Source organism: Phaethon aethereus, assembly GCF_964289735.1.
Source record: "Phaethon aethereus genome assembly, chromosome: 1".
Classification (NCBI taxonomy): domain Eukaryota; kingdom Metazoa; phylum Chordata; class Aves; order Phaethontiformes; family Phaethontidae; genus Phaethon; species Phaethon aethereus.
The window spans coordinates 194,053,344-194,070,150 of NC_138575.1; positions in this window are offsets into that span (position 1 = coordinate 194,053,344).

Here is a 16,807-nt window from a genome sequence, read left to right on the forward strand (position 1 = left end):
CAAAATGCTAAGTTTGCATTTCCTAGTGGCAGACAGTTTAATTGCTAGGGAGTTTCCTGCAACAACCTGGTCACCCTCAGTTTGAGCTAAAAGTTAATATTGCCACAGGTTGCTTTCCACAATCCACTAATAACAGAAGGCTGCTATTCAACAGACTACGCAGCTTTGCAAAGTGCTTTCTTTAGCAGTAATGTGAGTGTGCTGCAAAGTGGCAAGATCAAACACAGTAAGAATCCAGCAATTTGTGCATTCCTGCAAGGTGCACATTGGATGAAATACATGAGCTGTACCCTCCAACAATACAAACCCTGTATTAGCTTCCACAGTTTTGAAGGAAAGACAGATTTGCACTGTATTTGAGGTGGGATGGTGCCATTCTACTAGATTCTGCTCCCCTTATTCAAGATCAGTGGAACTTTGCTCAGCAATTAATAGATGGAGATGCTAATTAGCAGGAGGAAAGGCAGTATATGGGGGTGGGAGCACAGAAGCAAGAATACCAGGAGCTCATGCATACGTGTTCAGAGATACTATTCAAGTACTATTTCAAGACATGGTGACACTTGGAAGATGAGCCCCCTTGTATTTTCACCTCCTCCTTTTTCCCACATCAGCTCATTTTATCTAGCCCATCTCCCTCTGTCCTTGGAAGAGGGAAGTTCTGTGCACCCCCCAAGACAAGCCCCTCAGTGCTTGAGAAGAGCTTTTTTAATAGCCTCCATTAACAAAAAAATGTTGTTACTTAGCTGAGTAAAGACTAGTTTTTACCTGAACTAATTCTCCAATCAACATAATTTTTATAGTCTCTTGCTGCAGTTAGGTTTATTTTAAAATGCCTGAAACATTTTCTTATGCTCTGTTTATTGTGTTTTCATTACTCTGCATGAGAGCTGGTCATACTGATTACCAGCTGCTGTAGTTAGCAAGAAAATAATAGCATGTGGTGGATTTGTAGGTTAATGGGATTAAAGTATGAACTACTCCAGAAAAAGAAAAAAAAAAATATAACCAGACCAAAAGTTAAAAACAAAGAACCAAAGGAAACTAAAGTGGAAAAACAAGGCACAAAAGCAGTCTATGGCTTGCTCAAAGTCACTCAAGTGGCTTTGGCTTGCCAGTTTAATGCTTGCTCAAAGTAGCTCAAAACTCAAGAATAAGAGAATTCTTGAATCACCTGAGCATAAGTGCTCTGGCCAAAAGAGACTTTTGTCTCCCTGTCAACTATCTGCAGCACTCTTGATCTATACCATATAAATGCCTGATCCAAAGCTCACCCAGCTCAAGAAAAGAGTCTGTCCTTGGACTTTTATAACCAGTCAACAGATGTAGCATAATATATACCTATTTTTCAGAAAAATAAAGTACACATCATTATGGATGTGAAAAGAACCAGTGTTTAGAAGAACACATATTTCCCAAACCTCTGGTGTAAGATGAGCAGTGGGTAATCAATGACCTGAAACAACAGGATTCTCAAGAAAGCAAGCAGTAAATCATCCTGCAATGGGATGGAAAGCTCGCTTTGGGTTAAGTATCAGAAATAGTGTGGCCAGCAGGAGTAGAGAAGTGATCGTGCCCCTGTACTCGGCCCTGGTGAGGCCGCACCTCTAATACTGTGTTCAGTTTTGGGCCCCTCACTACAAGAAGGACAGTGAGGTGCTGGAGTGTGTCCAGAGAAGGGCAACGAAGCTGGGGAGGGGTCTGGAGCACAAGTCTTCTGAGGAGCGGCTGAGGGAACTGGGGTTGTTTAGCCTGGAGAAGAGGAGGCTGAGAGGAGACCTTATCGCTCTCTACAACTCCCTGAAAGGGGGTTGTGCTGAGGTGGGTGTTGGTCTCTTCTGCCAACTAACTAGTGATAGGACGAGAGGAAATGGCCTCAAGTTGTGCCAGGGGAGGTTTAGATTGGATATTAGGAAAAATTTATTCACCAAGAGGGTGGTCAAGCATTGGAACAGGCTGCCCAGGGAGGTGGTAGAGTCACCATCTCTGGAAAGTGTTCAAAAAATGTGTGGATGTGGCGCTTCAGGACATGGTTTAGGGTACACGGTGGTGCTGGATTAATGGTTGGACTTGATGATCTTGAAGGTCCTTTCCAACCTTAGTGATTCTGTGATTCTATGATTCTGTGATATGAAAAGATATATTGGGCCATGTCAGAGCAGCATGCTCAGATCATAGAATTGGCTGCTTGCAGCATGCAGGTAATAAAGGTACGTGTTTTTCCTGAACCTGGTGACTAGCTGACAAAATACAATCTTTTCACAATTCACGAACACAGAGTTAATAACATATTCTATAAAACCCTACCTGAAAGGGGGTTGTGGCGACGAGGGTGTTGGTCTCTTCTCCCAAGTAACCAGCGATAGGACGAGAGGAAATGGCCTCAAGTTGCAGCAGGGGAGGCTTAGACTGGATACTAGGAAAAGTTTCTTTGCTGAGAGAGTGGTCAAACATTGGAACAGGCTGCCCAGGTAGGTGGTTAAGTCACCATCACCAGAAATATTCAAAAAATGTGTGGACATGGCACTTCAGGACACGGTTTAGTGGGCATGGTGGTGTTGGGTTGATGGTTGGACTTGATGATCTTAAAGGTGTTTTCCAACCTTAATATTCTGTGAAGTTGTTTGCCAGATGCTCAAAGGGAAGCTCTTCTATCTCAAACTTCTATCCTACCTCACACAACTACCTTTCAGCTCTGAATCTTTAGAATGACACAAAGTTAGTTCTACTGAAGCAATGTGGAGAATATGAAAAAGCAGCAAGCATTAAAGAAGAGGGACAAAGCTAATTTAATGATTGAGTTGTTCTGACTGATATATTATGTTTCCAGAATACTGGAGCCTGTGTTCTGCATGTCAGATTTTTTTTTAAATTTTTCTTCTTTGGTGAACCTGTATTTGGCATAGACAAGACGTTACCAGCTATATACATTAACATTCCAGCACCTCACACACCAAATTAGCCCTGCGGCCGGGAAGAGAAAAAAAAAATACAGTCAAAGTATCAACTAGACTGGGGATTAAGAAAGCAAAACAGGCAGGAGGGTTGTTGAGCAATTCATAACAAGCCAACAACATGGACCACTTCAATTGTGCTACATTAAGTAACAGAAGTGAAGACTGTGGAAAGGTCTCAGGAAAAGAATGGAAAAAACAGAATTCAAAGAGCTGTGATGGAACAAGGCTCAAGCTAATGATAGACAATCTGAATTGGATTAAAACAAAGGAAGAAGGAAATTATAAAAAGATAGATGGAAAGAGAATTCTGGAAAAACAAAAGAATGAAGTGTGAAAATGGCAGCATTAACTAAAGTGAAAAAAGCACCTTAGCAAAGAAAGATTAACATCTTTAAATGTACGATGCAAGAAATTAATTGCATTGACAGAGCTATTTATAAGATTCCAGATTAATTTATTGCCTGAATACTTTTCACAGGAGTTTAATTAAAGCAGAATCTACAGGGGTTTTTTCAGCTTAGTTTCAAACAGCTTTTTAAGCTCCCTAAGTTTATGACCAGCAATACTGTGGGTAAGTAGGGAGCTAACAAAAACAATGATCTGCAGGGAATAGGAAGCATCATCTCCCACATTTGCACTGTTTGGACATATAACATAACATAACATAACATAAGGACATGTTTGTTTTCTGTAAAAGCCTCCCTGACTGGAATCCATCTTACCTGTGCTTGTAGCCCACTTAGCCTAAATTTATTGACTAGGCTTCTCCTATACTCTCTAGAAACAGGCACCTGCAGACCATCACTGGTCCCATGAGTGGTTCTAAATACACACTTGGAAAAGAGAAAGAAGCAGCAGTCTTAATTTTCACAAATTAAAATGGAGTTTGTGAAAAACTTTCTAAATGTAAGTGTAGTAAAAAACTGGACTAGAAAACCTCCAGAGACTGCAGCATCTTTTTTACCAGTACTTTAAAAGAAGAACATGTTTGCAGAAACACTTTCGAGTACAGTTAGACTTATTCCTGCCTTATTCTTTAACTATTGCAGGACCAAAAGTTAAACCAGATCAATTGTATTCAGCCTTTTTCAATTTTAGACACCTAACAGTTTTCCAGAAGAGTTGTAGATCCCTTTAGAAATTCCACATATGTTGATTGCATGTAATTCATGCCAGCCTTGTTGATAATAAAAATAGTTGAAGAATTATTGCATTTAAAGTTACAATTCTTTGTACTTACAGTCTTTTGCATTAAATCAAATAGAATGATGCTGACACTGTTTTTGGCAACCAAAATGAAGTAGACTCAGTGCATTCCAGTTGCAGATCTTCCCTATCCAACTTATAACAATACTTACAATATTTAATTTTTTAATACTAAAAGTTCACATGAACTTAGGTAGATGATCATGTATATTATTGATACCATAAACTACTTATTTGTCAGTTCACAGCTGTTGTTCTTTCTTTTTTTGGACAGAATTGATATTTCAATCCACTACCATTGGATAATGGAAGTAATTATTTGTCTTCACTTACCTTTTACACCGGGACATGAATTGCAGTACAACGCAGAAGACAGTATGGAGTGATAGACCTTGCTCATGTCAGGGAAGCATTACTAAAACCAATATTTGAGCACCAATAAGCAGGAATTTATTTTGCATTTAGCATCATCAAATGTCAACTCATCTTCGGACAAAAGCTGTCAAAGGTTTCATTAAAATAATTTCCACTAACTAGACAAATACTGAGTTAAAAATTTTTTACAAATATTTTGATTTTGTGATGAACACTGAAAGCTGTTACAGCCTTTCCTTGCTGTTCTAATCTGAGGTCATCAAGCAATGCAAGCATATCACAGAAGCAAATTAATAAAGCTTTGTATTCCATGTGATCTCACTGTTCAAAGTGAAAATAAAATTTGCATTTAAGGCACAAGATGAAAAAATAAATGCATACTTTACCTTGATATCTGCCACTTTCAGTATAAAGTGGTAAAGTTAGAAGTTTTCTTCTCAGTTTATTTTAGAGTGCTAAAAATAACTAATAACTTTATTTTTAGAGTAAGGACCAAGACACTTTATGTAGAATCATAGAACAGAATCATAGAATCATTTAGGTTGGAAAAGACCTTTAAGATCATCAAGTCCAACAGTAAGATGTATTTGTTATGTTTCCATAGCTGTGAGGGCTTCCCAGTGTAAACTGAATTACTTTAAAAATTTAGAGATAAAATAGTCTACGCTACTTTGATGACAAAAGACTTGATGTCTCCTATGGAAGTATCACTGATATCAGACAGAGGACTATCCCAAATGGTCAGAACTGAAAGAAGTAAAGAATTTTTTTTTTTAGAGATGTCTGGAGACCAATCAGCTCTTCAGAACATATTTGGAAGTGTTTGGAATCAGGGCAACGGAATAACCACACAGCAGTGGTCACCAATGAAAGTTTGGAGAGAACTGCAACAATGAAATGGAATGTCAAGTCTCATCAGTCCCTGCAACATGCAAGTGCTCTCATTTTTAAGATCCTCTCAAGTTTTTGGATATTTTAATCCCCCTAAACATTTCCTGTGGCTGCAAATTTTTATGGCATTATTAAATTCCTCTAGCATGTCAGTAAGACAGAAAAAAATTAAAAGTCACAGGCTAATTCACAAAAGCACATGGTGAAAGTTGCTTTCCTCTGTCATTTGCAGATGTTTAGCTGTGGTGCATAAATCTTCAGCAATCCCTGACCCTAAAGGTTGAAACTCAATGGAAAATCTCCATCCTAAGTTTCTATGGCCACACGATTACAAGTAAAAATGAGATGGGTAAACCTCAGACCAACTTTTAAACAGCAGATTCCTGGACCTGAGCCCACATGGCACTGACTGTTCTGAAATCCCCCTCTGGAACAGGTCTGTCTTGGAGAGACCCATGAAAAAAGACCACTCTGGCCACTCTTATTTTGTGCTACAGATGTATTCATTGGGAGCAGTACTTAGTCAAGAAGTGGGAATTAAATGAATCTGACATAGATAATTGGACCATTTTGATTTCATTGTCACCCATAATGGGTAACATTGACTACTGTACAGTTGGAGAGACATGCTGTGCCCTTGTTCATGTACTAATAATCTGCTCTGCATGGGTTGTACTTATTGACATTGAGGGCTTGTATGATCTTTCACTATTCTTGCTGGGGGTAAAGATGCCTAGCTGCTGTTATTCTTAGCCAGGATTATTTGTATCCTATTCAAGAGCCCATAGCAATAGAACAGAAGTCACAAGTTAATGGGTCTCTACTGCTAAATCACTACTACTAACTGGAAATGTCAATGTAAAAATGAATTGAAAGATGTTAATTTTTCAAGCAACATGGATCCTCTGACAGCATTTTGTTACAGTAATGCTATTTACATTCCCTCCTGCACCTACGTGAGGAAAATGTGGTTTAGAAAGTTACTGCAATAAACATCAGCTGATTAGCTACATCCAACATTTTTTTTTTCAATTTAAACATAAAAAAAATTACAAAATGTCTAATATTAATATCATAATGAATACACATGTATTTATGTTTCATCTATCAGACTCCAAACTTCCCATGCAACTGTCACAGCATCACAGCTTCTACACAATAGTAGAGAATAAAGATTTTGACTCTTCCCTCTGGTCAAACTTTTACTGCCACTCCAGCAGGAGGTGAAAGAATGTAATCCTTTATAGGTATTCTGAGAAAGTACAGAAGTGCAGAGGGCAAAAAGTCGTCAGGTAGGAAGAGCTGTGGCTTTGCTATGCCTCCACTATCTGGCCAGGTATCTAAGGTAAAGAAAGAGACGTAGCTCTTTCTCTTCCAAGAAAAAGTTGGGAAAGAGGGATTAAGGAAAGAAATGACCAGAGACTAGCTTAGATTAGAAAGGACTTCTGGGGTTTAGGAAGCATTTCTTTACCAAGAGGGTGGTCAAACACTGGAACAGGCTTCCTAGAGAAGTGTTACAATTAATCAGAAATTTCCATGCTGCAATCTGTGTCCATTGCTTTCGCTGTCCACCTCTAACTCAGTTTTGTCTTCATCTTCTCTAAAAACACCCATTAGATGTTCGAAAATGACACTTAGATTCCCCCTTACCTTTCTCTGCTTCAGGCTGAATAAAGCCAGCTCCATCACTCCTACATTATATGTCTCACTTCCCTAACTATCCTGGTAGTCCTCTACTAGACTTACTCCAGTCTGTCAATGCCCTTCTTTTGTACTGTAAGCCCCACCCCAAACTCTGCTAATCACAAAAACCTCACTCTGCTGCTGCCAATTTGGAGTCAGAGCATTCCTCTACCTCCTAGGAGTCTGGCTGCCTGGGCACACCTACAGTATTAAGATGATGATTCAGTCTTCTCCTTATCCTGAAGAAGAGCATTTCTCTCATTTGTCAGAATAGTGAAATCAGTGGGCTATATGCTCTCCTGACCTGGGGGCAGTCTGCACACATACATAGGCAGCTGTAAAGAAACGTGTACCACCAGAGAGAAAACGAGCAAACACAAATACATATTGATATTTGGAGCTTTCCCTCCAAATTTGCCTTCTAAGTCCAGTGTTCTTCCTCTACTCATGACCTCTTCTGTGGTTTAACTGCTGGCTGTTGGATGTACAATACCATTCCCAGAAGAAGGGCTGGAATCCCCCTCTGGTTTGAGGCACCGGGCTGTCAACCCAGACATCATTCTGGGTTCCCTCCTCATCATGCAAGGAGTCATACAGACAGCACAGAAAACATTACTTTCATAAGGAATTTAAAAGTCAAGAAACAAACCCCCAAACAACCCACAGTCAAATTTGAAGTATGAATCTGGCCTCACACATAAAACTGTCCAGCTGTTAGGACCCTTCCACTGCAACAGCAGTCCCCTTCATCTCAGCAGCAATTTTCCTGTTCTATGTCATGCATATTAAAGCAGCAGGCCACAGTTGCTAGATTTTATTTTAATCCTCTCTAAAAAATTATCAAGTAGAGAGTTGGGAACTTTGTAGTGGGACACATCCAAAGGTGTCTCCACAGAGTACACAGAGGGGAACCTCACTTTTCCGGAAGTCACTAACCTGAACTGCTTCTACTGAACCTGCAGAAGCTATAAGAATATGTGCATAACATAACCATGTGAGAGTAACAGTAACCTGAACAGTCAGGTAAAAGCAGTGTCCCACCAAGGGCAAGAAATTAACACACTTTTGTGACAGAGCTTTGGAATAGCTCTTTTGCCTAGGTCTACACAACCAAAAATTCAAGAAAGAGAAAACTAAATTAGCCGCGGACACACCTTAGTGGCTATAAGAACCAGTTAAGCCACCCTTAACCTGCTAATGGTTATTTGCTTAGCTTACACAGTTAGTATGGTAAGTTTGCAGAATTCTCACTATTGATTCCCCAAGACAGATAATGAACAACTTTATGGCCTTTTTCATTGGCTTGTAGTAATTGACTGATAGTCAATGAAATTTCAAAACAGCCTTTACAAATTATTTTGTGCGAGGACATAAAATCAAGTCTACATTACCAGAAGACATGACAATCGCTTAATGACTACATCTTCAATCTGATTTTGGTAAGTGAGCAGGAAATGAGTGCTGCACGTCTATTTACCATACTGCAAAGGTATCTTTGCAGACAAATAAGGGCAAATTATTGGGGACAATTATGAACGAGTCCATGCAATTAATTCGAATCCAAAAAACTAACATTTGCTTCTTCCTTGACTTCTGCAATTAGACCTTGTCCTATCACAATAAGCTTTGCTAAAAGCTTTGTCCCCACTCTTCTTATAAGACTCCTTGAAATACTGGAAGGCTGTAATAAGGTCTCCCCAGAGCCTTCTCTTCTCCAGGGTGAACAACCCCAACTCTCAGCCTTGTACTCATGAGAGGTGTTCCATCCCTCCAATCATTTTTGTGGCCCTCCTCTGGACCCGCTCCAACAGGTCCATGTCTTTCCTGTCCTGAGGGCTCCAGAGCTGTACACAGGACTACAGGTGGGGTCTCACCAGAGTGGACTAGAGGGGCAGAATCACCTCCCTCAACCGGCTAGCCACGCTTCTGTGGATGCAGGAAACGGTTGGCCTTCTGGGCTACGAACGCACACTGCTGGCTCATGTCCAGCTTTTCACCCACCAGTACCCCCAAGTCCTGCTTGGCAGGGCTGCTCTCAATCCCTTCATCCCCCAGCCTGTACTGATACCAGAGTTTGCCCTGACCGAGGTGCAGAACCCTGCACTTGGCCTTGTTGAACCTCATGAGGTTAACACAGGCCCACTTCTCAAGCTTGTCCAGGTCCCTCTGGATGGCATCTCATCTCTCAGGCATGTCAACCACACCATCCAGCTTGGTGTTGTCTGCAAACTTGCAGAGGGTGCACTCAATCCCACTGTCTATGTCATTGATGAAGATATTAAACAGTGCTGGTCCCAGTACAGTCCGTGAGGGACACCACTCATCACTGGCTCCATCTGGACATTGAACTGTTGACCCTCTGTATGTGCCCATCCAACCAATTCCTCATCCACTGAACAGTCCACCCATCAAATCCCCTCTCTCTGCAATTTAGAGAGAAGCATGTTCTCAAAGGGACGGTGTCAAAGGCTGTGCAGAAGTCCAGACAGATGACATCGGTAGCTCTTCCCTTGTCCACTGATATAGTCGCTCCATCATAGGAGGCCACTAGGTCAGGCAGGACTTGCCCTTGGTGAAGCCATTCTGGCTGTCTTGCATCACCTCCCTGTCCTCCATGTACCTTAGCATAGCTTCTGGGAGGATCTGTTCCATGATCTTCCCAGGCACAGAGGTGAGGCTGACAGGTCAGTAGCTCCCAGGGTTCTTCTTGCTAGCCTTTTTAAAAATGGGTGCCATGTTTCCCTTTTCCCAGTCTCCAGGGACTTCACCTGACTGTCAGGACTTTTCAAATATCATGGGGAGTGGCTTGGCAATTAAATCAGCCAGTTCTCTCAGGACTCTGGGATGCATCTCGTCAAGGTCCCATAGACTTGTGTATGTTCAGGTTCCTCAGGTGGTCTTGAACCTGACCTTCTCTTACAGTGGGAGGGACTTTGCTCCCCCAGTCCCCGTCTTGCAGCCCATCCCCTCAAGAGGTGTGAGAAGAGCCACTGACAGGGAAGACTGAGGCAAAGAAGTCATTGAGTACCTAAGCCTTCTCCTCATCCGTTGCCATCAGTCTGCCAGTCTTGCTCATCAAGGGGGGCACGCTTTCTTTGACCTTCCTTTTCTGGCTGATATACCTGTAGAAGTCCTCCTTATTCTTTGCATCCCTTGCCAAGTTCAGTTCCAGCCGCTCCTTGGCCTTCCTGACCTCATCCCTACACAACTCTTCCCAGGACACCTGTCCCTGCTTCCACTGCCTGTGCATTTCCTTCTTGCCCTTTAGTTTGCCCAGCAGGTCTCAGCTTAGCCATGCTGGTCTCTTGCCTTCCTTTCCTGATTTCTTACACCTGGGGATCAAAAGCTCCTGCACTCTATGGAAAGCATTGTTAAAGATCTGCCAGCTCTGTTCTGCTTCCTTGTCCCTCAGGGCAGTTTCCCAGGGGGTCCTATTGAGTAACTCCCTGAAGAGCTGGAAGTTTGCCTTCCTAAAATTCAGGGTCCTGACTATTCTCTTCTCCTGCCCAATATCCTTCAAGACTGCAGGCCACCAGTGCATGATCACTGCAGCCCAGGCTGCCTCCAATCTTGATGTCACCGATTAGCTCACTTGCACTGGTGACCTTCAGGTCAAATATCACATCCGTTCTGGTAGGGCTGTCTATTACCTAGCTGAAGAAGTTATTCTCGATGCATTCCAGAAGACTCCTGGATTACCTACATCTCGCTGTGCTACTTTTCCAGCAGACATTGGGGTGTTTGAAGTCCCCCAGCAGGACAAGACCCTGTGAGTGTGATGCCTCCTGTAGCTGGAGTAAGAAGCCTTTGTCAAAGACTCCCCTTGATCAGAAGCAGTCCTTGCCTGTAGCAGACAATAACCACAAAGTTCCCTTTGTTGCCTCGGTCTCTGATTCTTACCCATAAACTTTCAATGTGCTTGTGGCTATTCTTCAGAGACAGCTCTTCACACTCTATCAATTTCTTGACATAGATTGCAACCCATCCGTCCTTCCTCTGTCACCTGTCCCTTCTGAAGTTTCAGTAGTATGTCCCCACCAAGTTTCAGTAATGGCAACAGGGTCATAGCTTTCTAGCAGAACAGTGGCTTCCGACTCCTCCTGTTTGTTGCCCATGCTGTGTGCATTAGTGCAGAGGTGCTTCAGCTGGGCTGTCAGCCATGTCACCTTCTTAGAGGAACATCCCTTAGTTCCTTTGAGGTCTTTCGCTGGTGTTTCCCTGTTGGCTCTTACTACCTTGGGACTCTCTGGCTCATTTGTGTAAGACTTCAAGTGTGCTGCAGCGTAGCCAGCACCTCTCAGAGCAACAGGCTGAGCAGCCTTGTTAGCACCCCGTCGCACAGTTTGTCACAGGCAAGCCTTATTATCCCCCTCACCCTTCCAGTCTAGTTTAAAGCCCTGTTAATAAGACCTGATAGCTGGTGAGCAAAGACTGTCTTCAGCCTTTGTGAAAAGTTAATCCCATCTGATGCCAGCAAGCCAGGTGTCATGTAGGCCATCCCATTATTGAAAATCCCGAAACTGTGCTGGTGACATCTGCAATGGAGCCATATATTAATAGACTGGACTCATCTCTTTCTTCCAATGTCACTGCCTGCAACAGGAAGGAGAGAGAAAAAATAACCTGTGCTCCAGATTATCTTACTGACGGTCTCAAGGCCCTGAAGTCTCTTTTGATCGCCCTTGAAGTCGCAAAGCATAGTTCATTGCCACCCACATGAAGAGATTAATGGGTAACAGTCGTAGGGCCGCACCAGGCTAGGAAAGCTTCCTAATGATGTCCTGAACCCAGGCCCCATGGAGGGAGCAGACTTCCCTAAGAGAAGGATCTGTCTGGCTTATTGGACCCTTTGTTCCCCTCAGAAGGGAGTCACCTACAACTATAACCTGTCTTTTCTTCCTCGTGGAGGTGGTTGTGATGCAGGGGGTAGGCCTTTCTGACCTTGGCAACACCTCCAGTGTAGCTGGACTGTTGTCCACATCATCCATTAACTGGCCTTCCACATCCAGAGCCTCATACCTGTTGTACAAAAGCACCTGGGGAGGTGAGGCGGACAAGGAAGGTGTTTGCCTGCTGCCCCAACATGGACTTGCCTCCATTTTTTCCTTTTCTTTAAGCTACTGCCTTCAGCCTCATGGGGGGAGGATACAGGACTCCCTTGATCTCGCTTGTTTTCGGGTGGCTGTTCCTGTTTCTATCTCAGGGAGGGCAGAGCATGGTTCCATGAGTGCATCTCTTTCTCGGACTCCTTGATGCTCCTTAATCTTTCTACTTCATAGCTCTGCCACCAGGCTGAGCAGATCTTCCACCTGGTCACACCTCACACAGCTGCTCTCGCTACTGCCATCCATTACCAGCGAGAAGCTCTGGCACCCTGCAGCCTCAGACCTGGATGGCTGCATGTTTCCATCAGAGCTCTGTCTGGGTTGCCACATCCATTCTGGCAAGTGCAGAGGACATGGCTTTCTGCTGTATGGATACCATAGCTAAGCTCCTTCTGGGAGGTCGATGACCACCAATGGAACTCACCTCTTGAGCTGGCGGGGCCACTATGCCCTTCCTGCGTGCTCCTCCGCATGACGTGCCTCACCACACCCTGGATGACTTGCTGTTTGCCCACGCCTGGTCACTGGTGCTCCCCAGGCTGCTTTCTATCGGTGTGGGGGACGCCACGGGTGCTCTGGCAATGCCCAGGCCTCATCAGGATCTCCCACAAGAGCTGCCGGCTCCTGGTGGGTCTCTCTGCTGCCCTGGTGCTTCCCCACCTCAGGAAACCCCCTGGGTCCAAGCAGCTCCCCTGGGCGACTGACCGAGTATTTCCAAAATAACTTGTATAGGACTGAGATGCATGACAGGGCTCTTAAAAGCAGGCTTGACTTTAGCTCTGCCTTGAACAAGAGGCAGGACAACAACTTTGTCGCCCAGAGAGAATCACAAAGACTCTATATATGTACAGAATCATTCTTCTTTGTATTTTCTCCTTATTTAAAGGAGGTTGCCATTATTACTGTCATTCATCAGCCACAACTTAGTACTCCACACTCCACTGCAGCTCACTTATTCTGGTCAACTCGTAAAGGTAAGAAGGTTCTGCATCCTCAGGGAAGGAATCAGACTGCCACACAGGTCATTACTAATATACGCATATGTATTTAAGGTCTGCATAAACCCATCTTGGTGCAGAATAAGCATTTCTATTTCTATACTCGACAAAAGTCATAGCAGTAAGTTTGACCCATAGTAAAAACTAACAGTAGTTTGGCAAAGCTAGCATGCAATCTAAAGTATCACGAACTACTTCAGGAAAAAAATACATGAAAATCAGTTCAAAGTCATGCCCAACACTTACAAAGCACGAGAAGCATGAATCAGTATTAATGCCAAGCTATTTCTGATCATCCATAGCAAGAATGTTCTCTAGATGCAGACAATATGCTTCCGATACATACTTCCCTTGCGTCTACTGTCTTACAAACAGCCCACAGCTCTTCAGTTGAATTTCTAAGATGTTTGGGATAGCAAAATGAATAGCCCACATCTACTAATATCTTGTGGCTGTTGTGGTGAGAAGACAGTGTGAGCTTGGAATTGCAAAATGACCATGCACCACAACAGGTAAGACAAAGCATATCTCCTGTTCTTTTTTAAAAAAACTTTTCCTCAGATGGCAATGAATCTTTATCACAGCCAAGTCTTCTGAAGATAAATATGTGCTTTTCAGCTGCATTTCACCTTTCAGGCAGAATTCCACAGGGACAAATCCTGAACCTTTTTAATACCCAGACTGTCCCAGACTTAGTTTTTCTCAAGTCTCATAAGCAGTGAAAGGGATTGTGGATAAGTGATCTTCCCACTCCCACGACACAAAGATCACTTTCAAGGTCTATAAATAGAACTTGACTATAGGACAAACTTGGTCTATTGTTCAAAAATCAAAGAGCGATTTTCTCCATTAAAATGAACAAAAGCCTTTAAGGTTGGTATAGTTCTTACATGCAACACCTGATATTTCTCATCAGTGAAAGAGACTGACAGTTCCTACTCATAGCCTCAGGATTTTCTTCAGAGTAATAAGCAGGAACACCTGCATCTGGTCTTTCTATTACTGGCTACTTGTATGCATTCCAAACCTTTTAAAATGGGTTTTCCAGGAACATTTAACCTCTTCAGGGAGTTAAAGGAGACTAATTCTTTACTCTGGAAAAAAAATGAAGTAGTAGAATCTTTTGTTTTATTTATCAGTACACACATTTTCTTTGTTCATAGACAGAACTAATTTTAACCTGACAAAGCTTTCTGTAAAGCCTTCCCCACACTCCCACCAAGGGTGCTGAACCTGCTGTAAAAAGAAAAAAAAAAAGATGCATTCAACTAATTATATTACATAAAAAAGGAAGTTTATTTTCATGCAAACAAGTTCTTGTAATTTTGGTTTTGAACAAGTCCCTGGGAGCTTTGTAACATCAAGATCAAACAACAGCGAGTAGGCAGTACAATACTGTAATATATAATATTGACAGGAGGGGGAAGTGCCTATCGGGAAAGGTATTCACAAAGGTTAACATTAGCCCCTGCAGGCTAATGCCTCAATGGCTTTCTCTAGTCAGTAAAGAGAAAGGGTCCTCCAGAGGGCAATTCAGAACTGAAGATTCCTTTAGCTACTCTGAATCTCTCTCTGGAGGAGTCTCACTTCCATTAACTTCAGAAAGAGCCTGCAGAGATTAGCCTCGAAGAGATCATGCTAGCCTTTGTGAATTCTCCCGGGTATTTACCTTCCATCAGTAGGCACAGTGGCTGAAATTCACTACTGAGATGTATAGTTGGGTATACTGTATTGAAATCTGAACACTATGTATTGCACATGGACTGAACTTTACTCAGCTGGAGCTTAGTGCTCCTGCCAGGATCACTGAAACGCTGCCTCCACAGCGCTACGAGGATGACTGCAGGATTTAGTTTTTTCCACTGCCCATTAAAGTGCTTTGTTTGTTGGCCACCTGCATGCTGCCATACAAATGACTGCTGTGCCCCAGCACCTTCAGAATCCACTAACATTCTGCAGTCATACTGGCACAGTTCCTTCTCTCACTCCGACTGCTCATTGTTATCACTGGAGCAGCAGCAGGAGGTGGGTTTTAGCCATCAACCTAAACACAAAGAAGAAAAAAATCTCAACTTTTGAGACCTGCTGTCAACAATTTTTATGGTTATTGTTTAGTAGCAACAAGAGGGGAAAATGGTCTTTTAATCTCAAATACAGAATAAAGTTGGATTTTGTGTCTTGGGAATATAAGGAAGAAAGCCATAGCACTGACAGCACTATTATCAGGGCCATTTCCTAACTCCTCCAGTTCTTCTATACTTCATCAGATCCTTGTGCCTCCATCCCTGAAAAAATTCCTACGATATCTTCAAATTCTATCAAATAATAGATTTGAGAAAAGCAAAACTTCTATAATATTGTATAAACCAAAAGAATAATTACAGCTCCTTGAAAGTTTTGGTGTGGTAGGACTTTTCACATCAATGCTTTATGATTCTGCCAAAATTTCTCTTCACAGAATGTCTCTGTAATATAAACCATCCTCTTCAAATGTAAAATGCAGGAAAAAAAAAAGACCCCTTAAACTGACTTCAGCAAAGGCATGAAAAAGTTAATCAGAAACAATGGAAGTCATTCATTTAACATCAGTCAATTTATAATCAGACCCAAAGACAGGTAGAGCTGAATTCCACAATATGCCTTAAAGCATGGTTAGACAAACCAGCACCAGTCTGAGAGTACAGCACCTTTCACAACCTTATGACAACTCCCAAGCCGTAGGAAGTCTGGCCCTAAGCTTAAATTTTTCCTAGACAACCATGTCAAACACGACTTACACATAACAAAATGAACTTTCAAACATCGAATCAACTTGCAAACATCTGCTAAGTACATTTTACCACTGAAATCAAGCCTCTTTACCAAACAGAAAAGTTATGTTCAGATTTTAGAGACCATATTGAGACAAAAGTGTAATGAATACAGCAAGTCCTACAAAGATCAGTTATTGTTCCAAATGAACAGATCCTTTGCACGTTACATAAACTACTTGCAATGCAGTATGTCAGACAAAGGCTTTATGCTTTCTGTGTTATTACCTAAGTAACAGTGTAAGAAATTTTAGCACTCATCTGAAATTATTTTTATACAACCCTCCTTTACATAAACATCAAAGCGTCTTAGTTTCAAATTGCATTTAACCATGGTGGCCTTTCAAAAACTACATTGCACCTTTAGTAAGAAAGAAAAAAAATTAAAAAAGGTTCCCATTTGTTACATTCCGGTATCAGTTTTTTAGGTATTCAGACAAGAGATTTGCAGACAAAATTTACAAACAATTAACTTGTGTCATTCTAATTATATTGTGGTTAATCTAATAGATTAATAGAAACTATGCACTCTGCCCTTTAAGGGCAGTGTTCTGTAGAATTCTTCATATAATAAGAATCTTTTGGCTTGAAATTAATCTCAAAGCATGTTGATTAGAAGGTTAAAGGACAGAGTTTGTAATTATTGCCAAAATCTAATTAAGAATATGAGGGAGGAACAAAGGAACTTTGCACTTTTTTCATATAATTGTTTATTAAAATAAAGGAATATCCAGAATTTTACAATTCATCTTAGAGCTGGAAAATGTTTGTAGTCAAATATT